General features: G+C 37.6%; 1 non-coding gene across 1 annotated transcript; it reads left to right on the forward strand.

The window, feature by feature from the left end:
• Window positions 1-13,544: 13,544 nt before the first annotated feature.
• On the forward strand, window positions 13,545-13,651 carry LOC131182669 (small nucleolar RNA R71). The gene has a single exon (XR_009150931.1). It is a non-coding gene; the product is annotated as a small nucleolar RNA R71 (small nucleolar RNA).

Genomic DNA, 13,651 nt, shown 5'->3' on the forward strand with positions numbered 1-13,651 from the left:
TACCAACGAGTTAAAAGAAGTTTTATTCCGACCTTTGGCACCTTTAAATACTAGAACTCTTAAACTTAGACTCCTATGATATATGGCTGTGTCCAAATTTCGAAGAGGTCAGAAGAGACTCTTTATCCGTTCCTCAAACAAAATTTTTAACAAATAGTTTAAAAGAGATCGGAGGAGAGTTCTTATCCGGTTCTCAATCTAAAATTTAAAATAGATACTTAATAGAGATCGGAGGAGAGTTCTTATCCGGTCTCAACTCAAAATTTTAATAAATATTAAATAGAGATCGGAGGAGAGTTCTTATCCGGTCTCAACTCAAAATTTTAATAAATATTAAATAGAGATCGGAGGAGAGTTCTTATCCAGTCTCAACTCAAAATTTTAATAAATACTAAATAGAGATCGGAGGAGAGTTCTTATCCGGTTTCAACTCAAAATTTTAATAAATATTAAATAGAGATAGGAGGAGAGTTCTTATCCAGTCTCAACTCAAAATTTTAATAAATATTGAATAGAGATCGGAGGAGGATCCTTATCCGGTCTCAACTCAGAATTTTAATAAATGTTAAAGAGTTCGGAGAAGAGTTCTTATCCAATTCTTAAATTAAATTTTAATAAAATAGTTCTTTTAAATAAAAATTAACATACAACAGTAACTCACTAAGGTTGTCTCATTTACTTATGTATCTGGGTGATCCAAATTTAGTGAAAAATCAAATGTTCCTTTAGTCAAAAGGATTAACATGTCCATTCAAGCCCTCCTAACTAATGCAAAATTAAATCTACTTACCCTTATTAAGGGACGAGGTGGGGTGCCTAACACCTTCCCCACCCGTTTACGGACCCCGAACCTAGAATCTCTGCCTAGAAGTGGTTTCATCTCAATTTATCTTCATGAACGGTTTTCTTTAATTTCCCTCAAAATTAAAGTGGCGACTCCTCACTCTTTCCCACTTCGGTGAGGGTTCGTTCAGGCGACCGCAAAACCCCTTACGACAGGAATGATAGCTATAATTAATGGAAAGCATATCCTCCAATGTTTGAATTATTCTCTCAGACACTGCCTATCTGTCTGAGGGTGAAAGGCTATACTAAAGTTCAACTGTGTGCCAAGTGCCTCCTGGAGTTTCCTCCAAAACCGAGAAGTGAACTAGAGCCTTCTATTAGAAATTATGGAAGCAAGAACTCCATGCAGTTTAACTATTTCACAAATATACACCCTTGCATATTGAGCTACTAAATAAGTGATTCGTACAAGTAAGAAGTGAGCTGACTTGGTTAGACGATCCACTATCACTCAAATAGGATCATATCCTCGTGTCGTACTAGGCAACCCAGTCACGAAGTCCACAGTAATTATTTCCCACTTCCACTCTAGAATGGGAATCTCCTGCAACTTCCTTGATGGCCTCTGATGTTCAAACTTCACCTTCTGATAAGTTAAGCACTTGGACACAAAATTTGCTATGTCTCTCTTCATGCCATTTCACTAGTACCTATCTTTCACATCATGGTACATCTTGGTGGAGCCTGGGTGGACATTGTAGGGTGCATGGTATGCCTCTTCTATAATCTCATGTCTGAGGTTGTCCACATCCGGCACACATATCCTAAAGCCTTACATAAGAGCACCATTTATATCAAACCCAAATTCACACTTTTCTCCTTGCTGCACCCTTTCTAGAATTCTCATTAATTATGGGTCTCAGTATTGAGCAACTCTAATCCTGTCTTACAGGTCTGGCCTTACTCTAATAGGTGCCAATAGTGCACCTTCATTTGATATATCTAAGATCAGACCCTGATCTATCAACTCATGTATCTCCTGAACCAACGACCTCCTTTTCACTAATATATGTGCCAAACTGCTAAAAGATTTCCTACTCAAGGCATCTACCACCACATTCGCCTTACCTGAGTGGTATTGAATGATGCAGTCATAATCTTTTAAAAGTTCCATCCATCTTCTCTGTCTTAGGTTTAAATCTCTCTGCTGAAAGATATACTTTAAACTTTTATGGTTGGTGTATGTCTCGCACACCTCACTATACTGATAGTGCCTCCAGATCTTTAATACAAAGACTACAACTGCCATCTCTAGATCATAAGTGGGGTAGTTCTATTTGTGCCTCTTTAATTGCCTTGAAGCACAAACCACCATTTTACCATGCTGCATTAAAATACACCCTAACCCAACTCTAGAAGCATTACAGTACACTGTATATCCTTCTCCACTTACAGGCAATGTCAATACAAGGACTATAATTAAGGATTCCTTAAGCTTTTGGAAGCTTTCTTCACACTCGTCTAACCAAAAGAATGAGATATTCTTTTAACCTAGTCAGAGGAGCTTCTATTCTTGAGAAATTCTGCACAAAGCGCTTGTAGTAGCCTGTTAGGCCTAAAAAACTTCTCACTTCAGTGACTGTTGTAGGCCTAAGCCAATCAGTTACTACTTCAATTTTCTTTGGATCCACCCGAATACCTTCACTAGAGACCACATGTCCCAAGAATGAGATACTTTCCAGCTAGAACTCACATTTTGAAAATTTTACATACATCTGATGCACCTTTAAGGCCTGCAGTATCATCCTTAGGTGCTAAACATGCTCTTCCTCAATGTAGGAATATACCAAAATGTCATCTATGAATATAATGACAAAGCGATCCAGGAATGGCCTAAATACCCTGTTCATCAAATCCATCAAAGGCCATTGGTGCATTAGTGAGTCTAAAAGACATCAACAGGAACTCATAATGACTATACCTTGTCTTGAATGTTGTTTTCAATACATCTTCATTTTGGATCCTTAGCTGGTGATAACCCAACCTTAGGTCTATTTTTGAGAAAAATCTAGCCCCTTTTAGCTGATCAAATAGGTCATTAATCCAAGAAAGCGAATATTTATTCTTAGTAGTCACTTTATTCAGCTGTCTATAATCAATACACAACCTCAAAGATCCATCCTTCTTTCTCACAAAAAGAACAGGAGCACCCCAAGGTGAAGTACTTAGCTAGATGAAACCATTGTCTAGAAGCTTTTGCAGTTGCTCCTTCAATTCCTTTAACTCTGCTGGTGCCATCCTGTAGGGTGGCATAGAAATGGGGTTTATACCCAGTATAGTATCTATGCAGAATTCAATCTCTCTATCAAGTGGCATCCCAAGAAGCTCTTCAAGAAAAAATCCATAAATTACCTAACAACAAGTACATTTTTCACACAAGCACCTTCAATAGATGTGTCCCTCACTAGTGCCACATAACCTTGATAGCCACGCCTTAATATCTTTTTGGCACTTATGGCTGACACTAGATTGTATGGAGCTACACTCCTGTCATCATCAAAGCTAAACTTTTCCACTCCAGGAATATGGAAATGCACCTTTTTATTATTTCTTAATCCTAATTTGATTGCTAACTCCATTACTTTCAAAATTTTAACTCTGCAACTATTTTCCACCAACACATCTACTATATAATACCATACTATAGTACTAACCTACTACTCATTTTATGGAGCACAGGCCATTCACTATGGATGATTCTTCCTGTATCTCCTTAACATGACCATCAAAACATTATTGTTCCCTACTATCCTTTGTAGAGAATTGTTCTTCATGGTTAGATAGGTATTCTTGAACCTATAATATGTACTTGAACTATCATTGTGGTGAGAAATGAGTGTTGTACCACAGTCCTAGACAAGATATTTTACGCATTCATTCTTCTTGATATAGCTACATTTATTGCCTACAGTTTTTTTGACTTCAGCCTTAAATTTACCCATATCTCTTAATTCTCCCCTTTAATTTTCGTTATCTCTTTATAATTATTGTGCTATATCTACAGGATTTCACTGCACTAACACCTTATTATACCATTGCTCTGTCTGGCATATAATCTCATAATTTACTATAACTGTTAACACTTCATTTGTATTTCATATCTAGCATCATTATCCTGTGTCCCTGTCTTCTGTGGTATTCTGTAAGATACCTCTCACTATCACATCCTTCCAGAACTATCTCTAGTCTTACCTACATTCATTATATTGATCTTTGTACTTCTTAGTAACTTATAAGTAACATCTATACCTGTCCTATCCTTTACTATTGTTCTATTACTTATTATCAAATTGTCACTCATGTTTCCTTACATAGTTATCTGGTTGATCACATTGAAAACATCTGCCTAACCTATGATTACATATTCTAAGACTATGTCTCGTCATTCTGAATTCTAACATCAAATCTTTGTGTTATTATCCCTTATGCTTATCTCTCCTCATGCATAATTGAATCCATTAGATTGAGTTTTATTCAACTTACTACTTACTGACTTCGCTTCTTTGTCTGATAAGACAGTTTGAGTTACCGTTGTGCACCTTTAGGTTACTACCTACTTAGGTTGCATATCTCACCTAACTTTCCTCATACTATTGACAATCTCAAAGGTCCTTGTCCCATTGCCCTTTATTCTACCTTGGGGCTAAAAACAGATAAATCTATTCCAGATCCTATAACTTTGAGCTCCATGTTCTGGCTCCTAACACTGCATCAACTATGACCTGCTCTGAGTTCTGCACTTCTGGGTTCTATACCATGACAAACGTTCTCCCTAATGTCATCTTTTTCCAAGCTTTCCATATCCTTACACTTTTGTTTACCTCGTTTACCTTCTCTAGAACCACATTTGCCTCCCCTGTATCTCAACTCTACTCTTCCTAATCTTATCCTAATTTAGGGTTTTCAATTTGTTATTTAGCCGACTCTTTTTCTCTTACCCAAAATTAAACTTTGAGTATTTTATTTTTTAGCTCTATTCTCTTTCTTGACTTGATTACCATGCCAAAAAATTATACCTTTTTACTGTCTCTATCAATTATCTATACCTTAGTGTTATTCTGAATTGGTCCTCAGATCACTCTAGCTAGCACTTCCATTGGCATTCATGGCATTCATGTTATTTCTCCTGCTACATCTAAATCAACTATTTTATCTTTCCCTTCTGCACTTCTTATATATATATATATATATATATATATATATATATATATATATATATATATACATATTCTATGATTTATCTATGCTAACTTATGTCCTTATCCTTTCCTTTACTTAGAGTATACTCTTGTCTTAGGCAATAAGAAGCTAAGGTGGAACTTAGGGAATAGTAGCCATACATTCACTATGTGATCTCTGTTTCATTCCTTTAGACTACATACTACCCTCTATTATCTCAAAGAGGGAATCTACAAGGATTCTATTTTCCCATATCCACACATTTAGCCAAAACTTAAGATACTAGGTACCCAAACCCGTCATTCAAATCAAAGGCTTTGCATCCATCATGATTTGATCACTTATGGCTCCTACAATGGAACTTATACCCTTTCCATGATACCTGAGCCGATAACTCTCTACCCCACTCTACAATCCCATTTGGAGCACTATTTTGCAAGTCACCATCAATAGTAGGAACCTTCTGTCTCTTTTGAAAAGATAAGACCATACCCTACATCACAACTGACTGTAAAAGAAGTACTGCATTTGTTACCTTGCCACAACCATGTCAGGCTATCTGCTCTCTTATCATTCTATAAACTCCTTAAAGCGTCATTTCACAAGCTATGAACACCATTCATAGCATTCGATCTCCTTTTTATGGGAGCAAAGTCATACTCTATGCCTTGCTGCCACACAAAGAAGATGCTATTTTCATTAAACTTTAGGCAAAACATCCATTGTAATGCTAAAACTATCTAAGACCCCATATTGTAAACCAGATGATCTCACTCCGCAAGTGCTACCTTTACTTGCGACTATACTGAAACTTCTAATCTTATAGTAACTCTTGATATAACTCTAGCTCAAGCTAAGGTAATCGAGTCACTGACTTTAGCTACAACCCAACTATGACATTTGATATTCTAACTCAAGGGTTTTAAACCCCTAACTAGGAGTTCTCAACTCCTCTGTAGATATAAAACTCTGTTTTGGCATATCTACAATTAAACATCACCGGGAAGCACATAGCTCTACACAATAATCCCATGTCAATATTGTAATTTGTAGCTTATAGCACAAATATCTAGAACATTGCAATAGTTATTACAGTAAATCCCAACAGACCAGGTTTCACAATCTCTTATCTCTCTTGAACCCATCGGTACCATAAAGTTACTCTAATAAAGCTATCTACTGATAACTACTAGCAGCATTACCCTTACCCCTATCTAGGGCAACTATATGGCCACAACTCACTTTTATGTTCTCGTGTCTTGTACTAGATAGGTACGCCATTGTTTGTTGGTTTTATAATCCTGCAAGTGCACAGATCACTAACAAGTAATAAAGTAGTGAGTAGAGTATCGTCCCATGAGAAATTTAATTAGCAAATACCAAACTACACAGTAATTTTAATTGTCTAGACTACCGAATAAAATGAGGGAGTGAATCTGATCTATTTTGAATGCTAAAGTCTAGAAGGATAATGAACTTAAAATGAAATAATCTATTTAAAATAATTTCAGAATTAAGATTTCACACTTTAACCTTATTATGGATTCAATCTGGTCTATTCATTGGATTGAAGATCATTGCTTTAATGGAAATTAATCCTAAGGTATCCTAGGTCCTCTCTCAAGACACCTAAGGTGTATCTCAACTAGATCTAAGCCCCACTCTCGTTGGTAATTAGTCCTAATAAAAACCCTTTAAGATTTATGATTAATTATGGAACTCTATAAAGGTCATCAGCCTATCTCTAAGTCAGACTTTCTAGGTTTAAAATCTTGATTTTCTAATACCAATCTTAACCTTTTAGTTCTTCAATCAGTATCTTAGATCATAGATAGATGGGTACCAACACATAGCATACATTAGGAACACAAGAAACTGAATCAAAGAACAAAATTTAAATCCAAAAAATAAAATTCAATATTTATCCATAATAATGATTACAAGTGTTACTCTCCTAATTCCAGAATAAGGAAACTACTCACCCATGGTGAGTTTAGCAAACTTAATAAAAATGAAATAAAAGAATATAAAAGCAGCCTAGAGAAATAGAACAAAAAAACAAAAAAGAATCTGCAGCTTTGAACTTGTAAAACTTCGGTTGAGGACTCCTCTTTAATGCTAATGCACTATTCTTCAAGACGACTTGGAGAGAATGATAAAGATGTATGAAGATGTATATATGAAGATATGTATGTCCAGATCCTCCTATATGTTTTCTATTGCCTCTATTTATATTCAATGTCTAGGGTTAGGTTTTTAGAGTCCCCAAAAGCATTATAAGTCTCTTCTCTCTGTGAAAACTAAAGCTGAAACCTAATAAGGAAACTGGCTGTCGACTAATACACAGCTCATATGTCACTACACGGCCTAGGACTGTGTTACTTACTGAAGCTAGAAGGTTACATCTTGTGTCGGAGCAGAATCTTACACAGGTCTCCACAAGTTACACAGGTCATGTTACACGGCCCGTGTACTGTGTTTCTTCTTTAACTTCCTTAGTTTTCTCCTGGTAGCAAGTTACACTAGTCTGTGGTATGTTTACATGACCCACGTACTATGTATCAACAATAATCTTCTCTTCTTGAGTTTTTCCAAGCTTCCTTCTTTACTCCTATGCTTTGAAACTTCTTCTAAACATCTGAAAATGTGTAAAAAACATAGAATTCAGTGCAGAGTAATGAAATTTATAAAAGTTAATGAATTTGGTGATTGTGCATGAAATTACCTATCTAAATGCTATGAAATATTGTACAAATGTGCTTAAAAACATCTACATAAAACAAGTGTATCAAATATCCCCAAACTCAAACTTTTGCTTGTCCTCAAGCAAATTAAAACCTTTTTTAGAATCATTTTATGGGATAACTTAGGAACACAACCATAAATTCAATATGTGTATAATTGAACTCCTTCAATCCTTCATACCAATTATCCTCTTTCAAGGCATAAGGGTTTCAATAGCTGCCTGTTTAAAGTTTCACCCCCTTTCATGGTGTTTCAACTAATTACTCATCTATGCAAGGCTATTAATAAGTCACAAATAACCTACTTTATCAGGATAAACTTAAGAAACACTAACTCCTCTTAAATTTGCCCCTATTATGGATAATTGTGATGAAGTACTCAATTCCAACTCTATAGGCACATCTCAATTCCCTATCTCCACTAATGTAGCACACACTTTCAAAAGATCAAAAGGTCTTTAAAAAGGTTATAATGGGGTTAAGGGATGATGATTTGGTTAGCAATGAGGGGTTTTAAGGAGTGCAAATGTGAGGATAGCTTTCATGCATAAAGTTCTAAGTATACCATATTTATTCTACTGAATTTGTGTGGGAAGAGGGGTTTTTTATAGTGCTAAGCATATTTTCATGATACTTGTGAGACCTTTTTTTTTATGTCCCTTTTGTCCTCCTTCCCAAACTCATTGCTTTTGTTAGGTTGGAAAGACAAATTTTCCCTTGATTTAAATTGCACACTTGCACTCTTTGTGGTTTTTCACACCTTCTCCCCATATTTTCTTTTACACTTGATATACCTATCCTTCATACACTAGACTTCCTCAAAAGAGTGAGGTGAGTTTTTGGGCTAGAGGCTAGGTAAACATTTATGGGTAAACAAGAAAAATTATATAGGTAAAAATATAAGCTCAAGTTGGGTATAAGAGATATATTATAACTAGGGGTGGTTAAGGCTTGACGAGGCTATATCAAAGAATGCCTTAATCATCTCTTCATTAAGTATATGCTAGGATTTCACCTCAATAGGTCCAAGAGACATCTTCTAGAGCTGGTGAGGCATTTTTAGGTTTGTTTGTATTTAAAAAATTTTTTCCTAATTTTGCAAGTTCAATGTGACAAATTAATAGCTATGAAGGGGTTTAACTAGTCTAGCTCCACTAAGGTGATTAAGTTTTTCAGAAACAACAAATTAAATCCCTTTTTGCCTGTCCAGATATATTCATTCCTCATTCCATGGAGTCCAATTATTAGCTTATTAATATTTGTGGTTATGATTCTAAGTTAAAAACCATTTCAAAAAGTTTAAAATTTGCAAAATTTTCTGAATTTTTAATACACAAGTATAATATGAATATAGTTAAGCAATATAATGCAATGCAATGAATGTAGTGCATGAAATGTATCTATACCCCCTAACTCAAATCTGACATTGTCCTCAATGGCAACACAATATGCAAAATTAAGATATAGCACAAAAAGTTAGGAAAAAGCATATCATGTATTAAGAGTTGAAAGTTTGGATAAAAAGCAAGTAATAGAGACCTATAAGCACAGTTTAGGACTAAGGCATATAAGTTTTACATGAAAAAACCTATCCTATAGTCCTAAATCTAAAAATTCTTTGATGGTGATAACGGTCCCTCTCCATTAAGCCTCTCAATTATTATATAAAGCTTGTTGTGTACTTCTTGGAGGCTGTCTTCGAGCACTTGCATCTTGGTGTTGAATGTGGTCTCCATGTGCTAAAGGTATATGAGGACGGGGTCTATCGATGGTGGTGGGTATGGAGGGACTCTAGTGGGGAACTCGTGGTGGAGTGGCTCTTGGGCTTCCTCCTGGGCCAGTGAGGGTTCACCCGTCTCTTCCCGTGCTTCTTCCTGCCTAGGGATGACATTCCCTTCTGCATCAACGAGGAAGCATGTGTTCCCAACCTTCTTACATATCCCCATGGATATGCAGATGGTCTAGTCAATCCTAGTGATGCCAACGATGGAACGCAGCCTGTGATGTCTAAGAACGAAGCCATAATGAAGTGCTGTGATTGTGATAAGGCTGCCAAGCACTATGTGCTCTGTAGGATGGTGGGGTATGCAGCATAGATGGTTGCACAGGAAGAAATCAGGGCTGCAACGTTGGGCAGTGACCATGCACCACAAGAAAAAAAAGCTCATTGGCATTTACAATGCCCAAGCTATCGCCACAGCCCGTGATGGTGTGAGCAACTAGCCTGTGCATATACCGTAGAGCGGGGCTGGTGATACCAAAGGATTTGGACTTGCTGGAGATGTAGACGTCAGTGTTCGGGGCAATAGAGTGCTAGAAGTCCACACTGTTGTAGATCATCCTATTTCACATAATCTCCTAGAACCTTGTGCTGTCAAAGCTGAAAATTGTGTTAAACTCATCCATGTTCATCACCCGATCGACACCCAGCAGTTTAAACCCGATCCTGCCCCTGTCCTCTCTGTCCATGGGCCATAAGGTGGCCTTAAAGCTCCCACGAAACTCCAAAGTGGGGTCTTGATAGGCTAGGAATTGGAGTTGGGTGAATCTAGTCCATCCAATACTGCCAAGTAGCCCATCGATCTCCTCTTGCAAGCCTAGTTGTTCCAGCAACTCGAAATACATGTACTTGGTGGAGATAATCCTCCTATTGTTAAGCCGTGCACACAAGTCTCAGTGGTGAAATCGCGGAATGGCCAGACAATAGAGAACTCCAGTTGTGCTGGCTATGGTGGTTATGGTTAAGGTGGTGGAGGTGGGGCTTGTGGTTGTGGTTGAGGTGGTGGAGGTGTGGCTTGTCCCATTCTTGGACGTTGGGGTGATGGCTAGGGTAGTGATGGTGAGGAATCTCTTCCTTGTTTGGATGAAGAGCCCATTCTTCTTGCTGGTCACTTAGCAGGTACCATTGGTGCTTTGGAGAGGAGGAAAAGCTAGGGTTTTATGAAGGGAGAGGAGTTTTGAGAGGGTTTTTAAAGAGTGAAAGTTTAGGAGAGGATGAATTTTAGAGTGGATGGTAATGTAGAGGGGATTGGAGTATTTAAAGAGATAAGAAGTTCCTTCGTTTCGCGCATTTTCGCACCCCTGGGTATTCCATCTGCAACATGATACATGGGTCATGTATCACTACTCAGGTCACGGTTCGAGGACCCGTGTAATTTTCTGTCCAGAAGTTTCATTCTTGGACAGGTTACACGGCCCTTGTAAATTTGTTGGAGGACCTGCGTAACTTCTTGTCCGAAAGTCGCTTTGCTAGTTAAGTTATACGACCCGTGTAAATTTATTTGGGAACCCGTGTAACTCTCTGTCTCCCTTAAACTCAAAATTTTTCTCCCCATTTATGAAGCACGGGGTGTATAACATTACAAGGGGTTAACCCGTGTAAGTTTCTGGAGCTTATGCAAGTGTAGTTTCAGGGTTCTAGGATGTTACACGGGCCGTGTAAATCTTATACACAGTCCGTGTAAATTTTTGGTGCTCCAGTTCTCTCTCTTATCTATTTAATTCATGCTAAAGTATTCCTATCTATATGAATAAGATAAATGCAAAGATTTAGCAACATAGTTACTTCCCCGATTTTGTGCAATCTCCTCTTGTGTGGTTTTGACTTGACGTTTTCACTCCTCCCTTGCCTTCAGTTTCTTGCTTTTGCAGAATTGTGATTTGGGGTACCTTCAAAAATTAAAGAACATAAAGTAAAATAATGAAAAGTAAAAAAAGGATTAAAAGAGTGTTTGGGTTGCCTCCCAAAGAGCGCTTGTTTATAGTCATTAGTTGGACTGTTCTTCAGCTTTATTGTTGAGGTGGAGGGGTGCTGCAGGATTGGGTAAATCCTTTTTCAATTTTATCCCTCGAGAAGTATGGCCTCAATCTCTGCCCATTAACCTTGAAGGCACCTAAGGTTCCGTTACATACTTTTACTTGTTTAGTGTCTCCCTGTGACTTGCTCTTGGGCCTTTCACCAGGAAAACTTGAGCTAAGGGTAGGGGTGGATTAGCGATTAAAGATTGTGCAAACGCTGCAATTTTTATGTTCTCGTTATCTGTTGTGTGGCTGTGCACTATGCATACTTCAAGAGGATCTTTAGGATGTGCTTTATGAAATTCCTCTTCAACTAACTTGTCAATTATGTCAACCTTTAAGCATTCATCAGGTTCAAGTTTATCCTTCATTACTTTGAACAGGTTGAATTCCATTTCTTCAAAGAGAGTTACTCGCCAATTCTTAACATCTATGATAGCTCTGACGGTTGCCAAGAAAGGTCTTCCCAGGATGATAGGAATTTAGACATCCTCTTCCATTTCCAAGACAACAAAATCAACTGGGATGAAGAATTTTCCCACCTTGATGGGGATTTTTTTAGGATGCCCATCAGGTATTTGACAGACTAATCAGCCAGTTACAGTGAAATTGTTGTGGGTTTGAGCTCTCCTACATCCAGCTTTTGACATATTGACAGAGGCATCAAACTCACACTTGCAGTTAGATCACAGAGTGCCTTGTCTATCTTCATGTTGCCAATAAGACAAGGTATGGAGAAGCTTCCTGGATCCTTGAGCTTTGGTGGCAGTTTGTTTTTGTAATATGGCACTGCATTCCTCTGTAAGAGCAATAGTCTCATAATCTTCCAACCTTCTCTTCTTTGAAAGAATCTATTTAAGGAACTTAACATAGGATGGCATCTGAGAAAGTGCTTCTATGAAGGGAATGTTAATATAGAGTTTCTGTAAAACTTCTAAAAACTTTCCAAACTGCTTATCTAATTTAGCCTTCTGGAATCTCTAGGGAAAAGGTAGAGGAGGTTGATATGGCTCTGGTAACTTCTTTTTCTTCTTTGCTTCCTCTTCTTGCTCCTTTTTAGCTTCTTCTTCTTTCTCCTCTGTTTGGCTGTCAGATTCATTAGAGGTTTATTTAGTTGATTTTCCCTCTGATGGTTTTTTTCCAATGTTCTGTTGCTCCTCAAGGTAACTGCCTTACAATGCTCTTTAGGGTTTATTTTTGGTTAACTTGGCGATTTACTAGTAGCTTTGCTTGAAGAACTTGCTTGCTGAGCAATTTGATTTTCAAGCATCCTGTTGTGTGTGGCTAGTTGGTCCATTCTGAAAGCAAACTACTTTATCATTTCATTTTGCTATTGTTGGGCTACTAGGAAGCCCTCCATCATGGATTCCATAGTTAACTTTAATTCAGGCTATTGAGGTTAAGGAGGTAGCGGTGGTTGTGCAAGTTTTTGTCCTCTATTCTAAAATCCTAGGGGTGCTGGTGGTTTGTACCCTTGCTGCTTATTCATGGGCTGATTCTGTGAATTGGACCATGAGAAGTTAGGGTGGTTTCTACATGCAGGGTTGTAAGTGTTTAAGTATGGATTGTTGAGCTACCTCTGGTTGAAGTTTCCTTCATTATTCACATAGTTTAGTTATTCCATAGAGGGTTCATTAAAGTTGATGCATTCTGAAGTCATACACCCTCCTCTCAATTGTCGCAATATTGGTTGTTCATCCCTATAGCACTAGCTTGTATTCTGTCAAGCCTTTTGGTGAACTGGTCAAACTGAGCATTTATCATCCTTAGGGCATCCACTTCCAGGGTCCCTGCTGTTCTTCTTGTATTTTCCCTTTCATTTAACCACACATAATTGTGATAAGCGACCCTCTTTACAAGTTCAAGAGCTTGTATTACTGTTTTCTCCATCAAGTCTCCTTTTGTAGCTGAATCTATTGTGCTCCTTGTAGAGGGCAGTAGCCCATTATAAAAGTTTGAACTAAGAGCCAATCCTCTATGCCATGGTGTGGACATTCCCTCTGTAGGTCTTTATATCTCTCCCATGCATCATAGAGTGATTCACCTTCCTTTTGCCTAAAAGTGTTGAGTTCAACCCTCAATTT

The sequence above is a fragment of the Hevea brasiliensis genome, chromosome 8, assembly GCF_030052815.1.
Source record: "Hevea brasiliensis isolate MT/VB/25A 57/8 chromosome 8, ASM3005281v1, whole genome shotgun sequence".
NCBI classification, from domain to species: Eukaryota; Viridiplantae; Streptophyta; class Magnoliopsida; order Malpighiales; family Euphorbiaceae; genus Hevea; species Hevea brasiliensis.